The sequence below is a fragment of the Lipotes vexillifer genome, unplaced genomic scaffold, assembly GCF_000442215.2.
Source record: "Lipotes vexillifer unplaced genomic scaffold, Lipotes_vexillifer_v1.1 scaffold441, whole genome shotgun sequence".
In the NCBI taxonomy this organism is placed as follows: domain Eukaryota; kingdom Metazoa; phylum Chordata; class Mammalia; order Artiodactyla; family Lipotidae; genus Lipotes; species Lipotes vexillifer.
The window spans coordinates 390,661-404,494 of record NW_006773600.1 but is presented as its reverse complement, the minus strand read 5'-3'; the positions used below and the strand labels follow the sequence as shown (position 1 = coordinate 404,494).

The 13,834-nt window shown below is 38.3% G+C and overlaps 1 pseudogene across 1 annotated transcript; it reads left to right on the top strand.

Moving 5' to 3' along the window:
- The first annotated feature begins 11,143 nt into the window (after nucleotides 1–11,143).
- Nucleotides 11,144–11,883, top strand: LOC103091062 (60S ribosomal protein L10-like pseudogene; annotated as a pseudogene). Its single transcript, XR_014368724.1, has one exon. The product of XR_014368724.1 is annotated as a 60S ribosomal protein L10-like pseudogene (transcript).
- Nucleotides 11,884–13,834: the final 1,951 nt, after the last annotated feature.

The window sequence follows — 13,834 nt, the reverse complement described above, 5'->3', positions numbered from 1 at the left end:
TTTTTCTTCCTTCCTTCCTTTCTTCCTCTCCTTCCTTCCTTTCTTTCTTTCTTTTCTTTCTCTCTCTCTCTCTCTCTCATTCTCTCTCTCTCTCTTTTCTCCCTTTTCAACTGAGCCATGTGGCAGACAGGGTCTTGGTGCTCTGCTGTGGTATCAGACCTGTATCTCTGAGGTAGGAGAGCTGATTTCAGGACATAGGTGCATCAGAGACCTCCCGGCTCCATGTAATATCAAATGGTGAAAGCTCTCCCAGAGATCTCCATCTCAACGCTAAGACCCAGCTCCACTCAACAACCAGCAAGCTGCAGTGCTGGACACGCTATACCAAACAACTAGCAAGACGGACACACAACCCCACCCATTAGCAGAGAGGCTGAGTAAAATCATAATAAGATCACAGACACGCCAAAACACACCATTGGAGACAGTCCTGCCCACCACAAAGACAAGATCCAGCCTTATCCACCAGAACACAGGCACTAGTCCCCTCCACCAGGAAGCCTACATAACCCACTGAACCAACCTTAGCCACTGGGGACAGACACCAAAAACAATGGGAACTATGAACTTGCAGCCTGTGAAAAGGAGACCCCAAACACAGTAAGTTAAGCAAAATGAGAAGACAGAAACACACAGCAGGTGAAGGAACAAGATAAAAACCCACCAGACCTAACAAATGAAGAGGAAATAGGCAGTCTACCTGAAAAAGAATTCAGAATAATGATAGTAAAGATGATCCAAAATCTTAGAAATAGAATGGATAAAATGCAAGAAACGTTTAACAAGAACCTAGAAGAACTGAAGAGCAAACAAACAATGATGAACAACACAATAAATGAAATTTAAAAATCTCTACAAAGAATCAATAGCAGAATAACTGAGGCAGAAGAACAGATAAGTGACCTGGAAGATAAAACAGTGGAAATAACTACTTCACAGCAAAATAAAGAAAAAAGAAAGAACTGTCAATGCAGAAATACAAAGGATCATGAGAGATTACTACAAGCTACTCTATGCCAATAAAATGGACAACCTGGAAGAAATGGACAAGTTCTTAGAAAAGCACAACCTTCTGAAACTGAACCAGGAAGAAAGAGAATATATAAACAGACCTATCACAAGCACTGAAATTGAAACTGTGGTTAAAAATCTTCCAACAAACAAAAGCCCAGGACCAGATGGCTTCACAGGTGAATTCTATCAAACATTTAGAGAAGAGCTAACACCCATCCTTCTCAAACTCTTCCAAAATATAGCAGAGGGAGGAACACTCCCAAACTCATTCTACGAGGCCACCATCACCCTGATACCAAAACCAGACAAAGATGTCACAAAGAAAGAAAACGACAGGCCAATATCACTGATGAACATAGATACAAAAATCCTCAACAAAATACTAGCAAACAGAATCCAACAGCACGTTAAAAGGATAATACACCATGATCAAGTGGGGTTTATTCCAGGAATGCAAGGATTCTTCAATATACGTAAATCAATCAATGTGATAAACCATATTAACAAATCGAAGGAGAAAAACCATATGATCATCTTAATAGATGCAAAAAAAGCTTTTGACAAAATTCAACACCCATTTATGATAAAAACCCTCCAGAACGTAGGCATAGAAGGAACATTCCTCAACATAATAAAGGTCATATATGACAAACCCACAGCCAACATCGTTCTCAATGGTGAAAAACTGAAACCATTTCCTCTAAGATCAGGAATAAGACAAGGTTGTCCCCTCTCACCACTATTATTCAACACAGATTTGAAAGTTTTACCCACAGCAATCAGAGAAGAAAAAGAAATAAAAGGAATCCAAATCAGAAAAGAAGAAGTAAAGCTGTCACTGTTTGCACATGACATGATACTATAATAGAGAATCCTAATGATGCTACCAGAAAACTACTAGAGCTAATCAATGAATTTGGTAAGGTAGCAGGATACAACAATTCATGCACAGAAATCTCTTGCATCCCTATACACTAATGATGAAAAACTTGAAAGAGAAATTAAGGAAACACTCCCATTTACCATTGCAACAAAAAGAATAAAATACCTAGGAATAAACCTACCTAAGGAGACAAAAGACCTGTATAAGACACTGATGAAAGAAATTAAAGATATACAAACAGATGGAGAGATATACCATGTTCTTGGATTGGAAGAATCAACATTGTGAAAATGACTATATTACCCAAAGCAATCTACAGATTCAATACAATCCCTATCTAACTACCAATGGCATGTTTCACAGAACTAAAACAAAAAATTTCACAATTTGTATGGAAACACAAAAGACCCCAAATATCCAAAGCAAGCTTAAGAAAGAAAAATGGAGCTGGAGGAATCAGGGTGCCGGACTTCAGACTACACTACAATGCTACAGTAATCAAGAGAGTATGGTACTGGCACAAAAAGAGAAATATAAATCAATGGAACAGGATAGAAAACCCAGAGATAAACCCACACACATATGGTCACCTTATTTTTGATAAAGGAGGCAAGAATATACAATGGAGAAAAGCCAGCCTCTTCAATAAGTGGTGCTGGGAAAACTGGACAGTTACATGTAAAAGAATGAAATTAGAACACTCCCTAACTCCATACACAAAAATAAACTGAAATCGGATTAAAGACCTAAATGTAAGGCCAGACACTATAAAACTCTTAGAGGAAAACAGCAAGATCCTTTTTGATCCACCTCTTAGAGAAATGGAAATAAAAACAAAAATAAACAAATGGGACCTAATGAAACTTAAAAGCTTTTGCACAGCAAAGGAAACCATAAACAAGATGAAAAGACAACCCTCAGAATGGGAGAAAATATTTGCAAATGAAGCAACTGGCAAAGGATTAATCTCCACAATATACAAGCACCTCATGCAGCTCAATATCAAAAAAACGAAAAACCCAGTCCAAAAATGGGCAGAAGACCTAAATAGAAATTTCTCCAAAGAAGATATACATATTGCCAACAAACACATGAAAGAATGTTCAACATCATTAATCATTAGAGAAATGCAAATCAAAACTACAATGAGGTATCACCTCACACTCTCAAAATGGCCATCATCAAAAAATCTACAAATAACAAATGCTGGAGAGGGTGTGGAGAAAAGGGAACCCTCTTGCACTGTTGGTGAGAATGGAAATTGATACAGCCACTATGGAGAACAGTATGGAGGTTCCTTAAAAATCTACTAATAGAACTACCATACAACCCAGCAATCCCACTGCTGGACATATACCCTGGGAAAACCATAATTCAAAAATAGTCATGTACCACATTGTTCATTGCAGCTCCATTTACAATAGCCAGGACATGGAAGCAACCTAAGTGTCCATCAACAGATGAATGGATAAAGAAGATGTGGCACATATATACAATGGAATATTACTCAGCCATAAAAGGAAACGAAACTGAGTTATTTGTAGTGAGGTGGATGGACCTAGAGACTGTCATACAGAGTGAAGTAATAAGTCAGAAAGAGAAAAATAAATACCTTATGCTAACATATATACATATATATGGAATATAAAAACGAGGTACTGAAGAACCTAGGGGCAGGACAGGAATAAAGATGCAGACGTGGAGAATGGACTTGAGGACACAGGGAGGGGGAAGGGTAAGCTGGGACGAAGTGAGAGAGTGGCACGGACTTATATATACTTATATATACTAACAAATGTAAAACAGATCGCTACTGGGAAGCAGCGGCATAGCACAGGGAGATAAGCTCGGTGCTTTGTGGCCACCTAGAGCGGTGGGATAGGGAGGGTGGGAGGGAGAAGCAAGAGGGAAGAGATATGGGGATATATTTATAGCTGATTCACTTTGTTATACAGCAGAAACTAACATACCACTGTAAAGCAATTATACTCCAAGAAAGATGTTAAAAAAAATGCGTGCAACTATAATCTACCTCATTCCATAAAGGATATAAGGTGGCTTTCAAATAAGATGGTGAGAAAATAAAGCTTTACTATATGCTCTGCTCCTGAGTGCCTTTAAATTGTCTTTAGAACAATTTAAAAATAATATTTTATTCAATCTGAAAGACATAAGAAACAGCTCTCTTCCAGATTTAGTCAGAATGTTACAAACCCTCTTACTGTCCAGTAAAGTATTAACAGTTCTTATTTCTTTGAAATCAAGACTTTTACCAAAAACTGGCACGCAGTCATGGACTTATTTTGCTCATTTTCATTTATGTTGTTGCCCGCATCATATTTTTTTTTATGCTGGTCACTAGCATTATTTGTGGCTAATCTATGCTTTGTTGTTTGTGAGCAGTGACTGATGAGAAGCCTCATTCTAAAGATTATTTTTGTCAGAAGTAGCAAGATTTTATCTATGCCTAATTAACTCCTGTTTGTTGACCTCAAGTTATATCAGTAAGCAAACTGAAGCTGCCTTTTATATAGTTCTATGGTAGCTCTTGAATATATGAACAGAACAATGAAATGGACAACTAGGAAGTAAATCTATCTATATATGGATCTATAACTAAGCATGTGATAAAATGTATTTTTCCATTATTAAAAGAATGTGAAGAACATTAATTCTTACAGAAAAGGCTTAAGAAAAGAAAAATCAGGATATAAAAATGGCACATATAAACTTATTGCAAGAAAACATGCCCAAATCTTGCCTGCATCTTTATATTCTTGTCACGCATATATACTAATTCTTCAATAAATATGTATCATATTTTTAAGCAGGAAAACCTGTGACTTTTTAAGCTTATTATATTTTAACTCTACTAGACACTATAAACTAGATTTCCAGTCTCCTCTATGTTTCAGTGCCCCACCATTTATACATGGTTTATTAGATGTGTGGGGGTGAGGAACAGAAATAACAGAGCTCCTGAGACAACTACAAAGTTAGACCTCACAGTCCCCAAGACTGTCCTGACTTCTGACACAAACTGCAAGTTTGGGGAATTTCCCAAATCATCTTCTGATTTGATAGTTCACTCTAAGAATTCACAGAACTAACTGAAGGCAATTATGCTCATGGTTATGGTTTGTTGCTGGGAAGGAGACAGACTAAAATCAGCCAAGGGAAGAAGCACATAGGGTAGAGTCCCATAGAAGTACCCAACGTGGAGTTTCCATTTTCCTCTCTTTATTGAATCAGGATGCATTACTCTTCTAGCACTGATTTGTGACAGTAAGTATGGAGTTTTGCCAACTCGGAAAACTTGCCCAAGCCCCAGAGTTTTTATTAAGACTCCATTATGCAGCCATGATTGATTGACTGATTGCAAATATGGTTGAGTCTCTAGGTCAGCTGATACCTACATCACATTATTGGTCTTTCTGGTATGGTCAGCCCTCACTCTAAATCATATTGTTAGGCTAGTGAATATGACCAAAGTCCTTAGGCAAAGAAAAGACACTAGAGATTACCTCCCCAAAGCTTTGGGCAAGGCCAAATTCTTTACTCAGGGATTAAGCAGGTTAATAATGTATTGGTTTACCATGTGTATCAAACAGCATGGTAACTTATCTCTCATCTAGTCCTCAATGTTTGCTGCCATAGGGAAAACCCAAAATGTGAATGGATTAAAATATTTGACAGGTGAGGCAAAGCTTTTTAAAAAGCCTTCCAAAGTCAGTACTTTATCAACTGGAATACTTATTTTATAATTAAAGAATGCTTACATCTAATTACTAAGGATGCTTGTTCACTTTCATAAAGAAAAAGTTCTGTTCAGTGGATGAAGAGGTCATCCATCACACATACAAGATTCATTTAACCTGAAATACTATTGGGCTCATGTTATGATATAAATGATTATGAAACCTCAGTATTTAACTAAATATTTGCTTCATGCATGTCTGTAAACCTAGTAAACCACACAAAACTTCATACTATTGGCAAGCAACTTGGGCAGCAGGGGAAAAATAACATTGCTCTCAACATTTTGCCTTTTAAACAAATGAACAGGGACTTGGATCTAAAGGACATGCATTCAATATGTGGGAGGACAAGCTTCATACACAACACCCTGACCCCAGATCAGTGTTTCTGAAATTTTCAGACTGAACTAAGGCCTTTTAATGTAACAGAGCAGGACCCTGTGGGGCCTTCCCAGGACAGAACCCTCCCCCATATCCTCTGCTTTAGCTCCTCTCTGAAGTACATAGATAGTAGTGTCTGGTGCACATTTTCTGAATTGTTTTACAGATGCTAAAACCCCCACCAAGAGAAAGACATTAACTACTTGATGACCATGAGCACAAGGTCCCTAGGCCTACTGAAATCTAAGGATTGATAATGTTAACCCTTGTGACACCACCCTGTTACCTCACCAACAATCAATCAGAGCATTGTGTAAGAGCTGATCACAGTGCCCTGGGACTCCCCTCCCTCACCTTGCCCTAAAAATGCTTTGCTAAAACCCATCAGGGAGTTTCGGATTTTTGAGCATTAGCAGTCCCAGACTCCTTGTATGGTGCCTTACAATAAACACTGAACTTTCCTTCAACACAACCTGGTGTCAGTAGATTGGCTTTACTGTGCGTGGGCAAGCAGACCCAAGTTTTACTTTGGTAGTATTAAAAGAGAAGGACTTGTAAATATATAAGTAGATTCTCTGTGTTGATTCAAGTCATCTTTAGTATAGCATGTTTATTATTATGCTTTACTATAACATCTTTATTATTTATTATAATTATAAATTATATCCGTTATAGCATTACTTATTTACAATTATAAAACTACACATTAATTACTTATCACATAAAACTGATTAATGGCTTATAAATTTTGTACAAGTATGAAACATGAACAAGTAAAAATTAACAAACTAAAATCAATCAAATTCTAATGAGCATATTTATGCACTACTTCTTCCTGATTTAATCCTCACCTATTTTTTTTCCCAATTTTCTGGAACAATGTAAAATAAAAAAATCACTCATTGGGGGAGAACTCATCCTATACCACCAAAGCACAAAGGTTAAGTATATATACTCAGTTCCTAGATCCAAAATAAAAAACAGATTCTGAAAAGGAGAAAAATCAAAATGTATAAAATATCAGTCAAAATATAAAATGCATTAGGCTCCTGGGACTAAACAGTTAAAATTATCTGACTATATTTCTATTCAGAAAATGTGCATTTGTCAAATAGTTAAGAAGACCATTGTGAATCAGCTGCTTGAGCGGCAGCGGGACCACCCCTTAGCCATGACAATAGACAAAATTGGCTAACTTTAAAGAAAAGGCCAGCCATAACCATCACTCTTTTACATTCACTACTCACCTCTAGGAAAATAGAGTCAAGTTGCTCATCTAGACTCTCAAAAATATTTAGATTACAGCTCCCAGGGGGAAGTTACGAAAAAACACAGATGAAAATGACTGTTCATCATCAGTGGAGGCTTCACACTTCATTGAGAGCCCAAGTGGGAACATGATCTCTGAATCACAGTATATTGTCAAACATCAAGTGATGGAATGCTACTTAACGACTCTGTGATCAACAATGCAGGTGGCCCAGCAGCAGGAGAGAGCATCCAGGGTGAACGTCAGTCAATATATTAGACTCCAGTGCATATCTTTCTTTGAGAACAAAATCAGGTTTAGCTCTTCGTGAAATGTTTGAAATGTGATATCAAAGAAGGAAAGAAAGTGCTGCATTGAATTGATACACAGAACTGTTCTTTTCCAGGCTTTGCATGAAGGCAGAGGATACTGGGAATTTGATTGTATTTCTTATACCGTGTTAATTCTAAGTACTTAAAGGCTGCCTTGATGAATACATAATCACTCAGTACAAAATAGTGCAGACTTCTTACATGGGGGTTGTGGAACAGGAGTGTGAAACTACTGAGGAAAGTGCTTCACAGTCAAAGCTGAATCATCAACTCTAAACATGTTCACCTGACCGCTTTTTAAGGGCTCCAAAAAAATGATCTCTCCCTACCCATGCCAAAATGTATTATTCTAGGTTATGATTATTAGCTTTAGTCAAATTTATTTTTTTTAATTTTTCTTGGATATACACAGCAAAATGGTAAAGTGCTAGAGCCAGCTAACACTGGCTCACAAGAGCTGATTGTGTACATCTCTCCCCATCTTCATGTTCATTAATATCACACTAGTGGCTGAAATTGATGATGGAGTATCTACACCAGAGAAGTCAACAAACACTACAAATGGGGGGGGTCCCCCCACCCCACTCCCCAAGGAGCAGGTTGTTAAACATTTACCAACACACTATTGCCCCTCAGTAGTGTTGTGTACTCACTCAAATATTGTGCTATGGGTCACACAATTGGTCAAAAACAGGGAACAAAACCAATGACCTGAAGAGACATAGTTCTTGTTCTCCTACATCTTACAGTCTTATGTAGTTGCCATGCCCCTTTACTACTTTATTCCTTACCTTCACTTTCATATGTCCTACTCATTCCTTAAGCCATCTCTATTTTATATGACGCTAGTGTCTCCCTTTGCTAAACTTTTATTGCAATTATCAAAGTAATACATTTTGTAAATAATATCTAAATTTTTTCCCATGTATGATCTTCTTGACTATATTTCACGTTACTTCAAAGCAGACAAGTTTTAAACTTTGTTGCAAGGTTTGCTTAGCATGAAGCACATTGTGGGTGGCAGGAGCTGGGAGACAGGGGAACACTCAAAATTTTGGAATTGATTGAGGGGAATGCTTTTCTTTTAACATTTAAATAGAATGGTGGGGCTCACACATTTTCCACAGGCTCCCCTCTAATATGTGTAGGACTAGGGAAAGGAGCATAAACAGAGAATCCCAGCCTGGCTCTCCCCTTCTCTTCTCACCCTCTGACTCTAGCCTACAACTGTGAGGGGCCCAATGCTTAAGTGTGGTAGGGTGATCAACCCCCTCATTTTGCCTGGAACTGAGGGGTTCTGGGGGTTGCAGGACTTCAATGCTAAAACTGGTACAGTCACAGGCAAACTGTGATAGGTCATCTTTCGGATTAAGGAAAGAGGATTATGCAAGCAGGTCCAGATAGCAACAAAACATCTGCTGGTCAGAGATTTCTAGGGTTTTGGAAACACAAAGCATGGCCTGGACAGGTGGTGGTGAGTGCGTGATAGCACATGAACTGTGGTTGGGTACCTTCCTTTTACCTCACACACTCATCTCTCCCAGAGCTATGATATATTCTGGGCATGTAGTAGTAGAAAAGATACAAATATGTTTTTAAAGTAAAACATATTAAAAGCATGTTCAAGTTACACTAATTTCTCTTCTTCAGTGTTGCAAAGCCTTCCTTTCTGACCTCCCTGCATCCATTTTTTGGCCCCTTCCAGTCTACTGACCATATTGTATATATTGAGTGATATAACCTATGTAAATCTCTTTAGTGTGTTCAAATAAAAGAGCAGGACCACTAACTTGATAAAATGGCCCACTGTGATATGAAAGGGCCCCCCAATCCCACTGGACTCACATTATCCCACTCACCCCCTGTGCCACTCATAGGCACACTGGCCTTATTCTGGTTCCTTCCTTAAATGGTCCATCTTCTTGCCTGCTTCAGGGCCTTTGCATATGCCAGGCCCCATGTGCCACTGTCACTACGTGAAAGCTCTTTCCTGATAAAGTTTTCCCTGTCCAATCCTCAGTCTAGATCAAGGTTTCATCCCAGGCTTTCAGACCTCACCTGCTTTTCCTTTTTGCCACATTTTGTACTTTGTAATACAATGACATGTTATTTGAATAATATATAACTTCTCCTCTAGACTTGTAAACTCAAAGAGGGCAGCATAATGTTACTTGTTGTTTATCTCCATATACAGATTATATAGTAAACAGGAACTATTTGAGGAAAACAGAAAGGCAGAAATGAAGGAAGGAAGGGGAATTAAGCAAGCTTCTACATAATGTGGTAAAGTTCACTACACAAGGAGTTTTAATATTCTACTCTAATATGGGTATTTTATAAAACCTCACTCATTTTAAGAGCAGGAGTTATTTTGTCACAACTTATGTTTCCCTGTTAAAGAGAAAGCATTAGCAACAAAATATATTCACATTGGAAGGATTTTGTTCCATTATGTCATGGATTTGTGAAACAGCACCAAGGAATCAAGAACGCTAGAAAAATCCAAGTAGGGATTATATACTATTTGTAAATTCTTTTTCTCTCTTTCATTTCCCTCCTTCCTCACACTCTGATCCTGATCATAATATTTTCACAAAATCTAATATCAGAAGAAAAAAACTATTAAGCTCATTCTCAGTAATGTGTAAAAGATTAATAAAGTATAAATAGTTACTTTTTTTTTTCCCCACCTCGAGGCTAGTGGGATCTTAGTTCCCAGACCAGGGATAGAGGGCAGGCCCCGCAGTGAAAGCGCCAAGCCCTAACCACTAGACTGCCAGGGAATTCCCAATAGTTACTCTTTAATACAGTTCCCAGAAGCTGTAACATTTGAAAATGCAAATAGCCTAAAGTTAAAAAATTCAGTTGGTATTCCAATTATGTGGATGCCATTTTGACAATAAAATCATTCCATATGGCTGAATAAATAAAACAACCAAAGTTTCATGTTTCTAAAGCAATTATCAAGCAACATGTACAACAGATATCTTCTATCCCCGTCTCCCCTCTACTCTCATTTCTTCCTGAGCCTTACCAGTGAGCTCATGCCAAGAAACCACTTTACCCATGGAAGGTGACCACATACCCTTTGAGACATAGCAACTGATCCACAAATGCTGACAGGAGATATGAGCTCCGGGAAATGGATTATTTAGACAAACCAGACACAAAGTACGACTAGCTGGAGAGACATTACTCATTCAAATTCTAGGAAAATACATCTTTTATAGTTAAGACAAACCTTAGGGCAGAAGTTCTATGCCAGAGAGGGAAAGCCGGAAGGAAACGAGATCCTGCGAGGCTGCAGCAAGGTCCAATTCTCTACTTGGATGCCCGCAGGCCAATATACCCAACAGCCTTTCCATCCTGCGCATGTCCCAAATCCCCCAAACGCATGCGTAGAGTGTCACTGCATCTATGGTGGGGACGTTGTGAAAGAGGGTCCTCAAGTCCTCTATGGTTCCTGCGCGGGAAGATGGGCAATGTATATGAGGCGCGTGCGCAGGCGTGGAAGCAACCGCTTCTTTTCGACGTGCCTCAGAGATACCTGGTGTCGCCATGGGCCGCCGCCCCGCTCGTTGTTACCGGTATTGCAAGAATAAGCCGTATCCAAAGTCTCGCTTTTGCCGAGGTGTCCCTGATGCCAAGATCCGTATCTTTGACTTGGGTCGGAAGAAGGCAAGAGTGGATGAGTTCCCACTCTGTGGACACATAGTGTCTGATGAGTATGAGCAGCTCTCTTCTGAAGCCCTGGAGGCCGCCCGAATTTGTGCCAACAAGTACATGGTGAAAAGTTGTGGCAAAGATGGCTTTCACATCCGAGTGCGACTCCATCCATTACATGTTATCCGCATCAACAAGGTGTTGTCCTGTGCTGGGGCTGACAGACTCCAGACAGGTATGCGAGGTGCCTTTGGAAAACCCCAGGGTACAGTGGCCAGAGTCCACATTGGTCAAGTCATCATGTCCATCCGCACCAAGCTTCAGAACAAGGAACATGTGATTGAAGCCTTACGCAGGGCCAAGTTCAAGTTCCCTGGGCGCCAGAAGATTCATATCTCCAAGAAATGGGGATTTACCAAGTTTAATGCTGATGAATTTGAAGACAAAGTGGCAAAGAAGTGCCTCATCCCGGATGGTTGTGGAGTCAAATACATCCCCAGCCGTGGCCCTCTGGATAAGTGGCAAGCTCTGCACTTGTGAGATCTTTTGATAGCACTGGCAATTTTGACCATGCTGTTCTGACTTTTGCTCACCAATAAATTTTATTTATGGTAAAAAAAGAATTATTTCTTAATTTTTTTTATACTTTAAAAATATCCAATTTTTAGAATATAGACTAATAGAGAAATAATTTTTTGTGTTAAAATTACCAGCAAGAGTTTTAATGACAAATGATAATTTCATTTCAAGTGAGAGTGAAACAATTTGTATGCCATTTATAGAGAAGGCTGTTGCAATTCTAACCCACACTTTTAACTTAGAGAGTCTAGGGAAATATGTCAAAAGTTTTATTTGTAGAGAAGTCATAAGTTATACAGCTATCATTATCTTGAATAAAAAATAGAGAAAAATCTGAGATTTACAGAAAAAAATCTTATTTTTTATAGAAAATAAACAATTGGGATGAAACTAATGGTAGGCATTAGTCATATTTCAATTACAATCCCTTTGAAACTAAAAAGTCTATTCTTAAACTTGTTGCTTATGTTTTCCTTATATATTTCTGCACATTATTTTTAGAATTACCTGTCACCTCCAATTATCAGCCTTAGGACAATTGGGGATCACTGCCAAAGGTTTCCCCAGACAAGCCTTACATTATCTTACACTGAAGAGATGACAATCCAATCTTTTCTTCATCACAGAAAGGTCATAGGTTGACAACCAAGTACATATTTCTTGATCTGAGTCCCAGTAGAACTAACAGAAAAGAGAAAATGACACTAAATCTGCTGTCTGTCCTCTAAAAGAATCCTAGAGAGAGTTTGCAGTTGTAGGTGTTTGCCCTACATTAGAGTTATGTTGATCATACAGGTGTTTTTCTGCTTTGTTTTATTTTAGAAATTACATAAGCTAAAGTTTCTGGGTCTCTTCTGCATTCTAAAATTCTGGTTATTTAGTTGTTTAGTTATTTGTTATTTAGTCTTCTAAATCTCAATCCTGCAAACAGTGCCCTCAGTTTTCTTTAGCTACTCATTTTCAGAGTCAACATATTAAATAAGGAACAAAAGGAATACTAAATAAACAGTATGGAAACATATGCTTTTAAAATTATTTTCATTTACTTAAAAAAATTTCTGTGTCAATCTTAAAATTTTGCATCTGACTTGATACTTCTTTCAGGCCCTTACTATGTCTCCTACTTGTGTATTTTAAGCTAAATTGCTGTTTTAAGCAATAATATTTATTATATCTAAACAAGAAGGATAACAGGTACTAAATAATATATGAATGTATAGAAAGGGCTTTTCAATTTCAGTAGCACTTTCTTTGACATGTTTTACTTTATGCTCTAAAACTCTTGAAGTTTTCTAGGAAATTAAGTCCTATGCAATATGCAAATGAGGGTGTACTTGAGCCAGATCTTCTGACTCCTGTCCAATCCTGTTTACTTTTTTTTTTTTTTTTTTTTTTTTTTTTGTTTTTTGTGCCCTTGTGGCCTCTCCCATTGTGGAGCACAGGCTCCGGACGAGCAGGCTCAGCGGCCATGGCTCACGGGCCCAGCCGCTCCACGGCATGTGGGATCCTCCCAGACCGGGACACGAACCCGTATCCCCTGCATCGGCAGGCGGACTCTCAACCACTGCGCCACCAGGGAAGCCCCCTGTTTACTTTTTACCGAACCATTTTAAAAAACAAAAAAAAACCCTCAACTTCAAAAAAATCAAAACGCCAAACAAAACACAACAAAACAGTTCCTTGGTCATGTGTTAATACAACTGTGATGCAGCTTTGAAAATATTTTCCATCTTCGTTATTCATCCTTATCTTTGGTCTCAAACTTTTCAAACATCTTAACCTTCAAACTTGGAACTCTGTACTCACTCACTAAATACAGGGAGGCAGCCAAGCATAAGCCCATGAATGTCCTTGCCCTAAGAGATTGGTAACTATGATTGTTTATGCATATAGATAGGTGGATGAAAAGGAAATGAAAGATTAAAAATTATTACATTAAACAACTAGTAGGAAGCTGTCATCAAGGTTTATTATT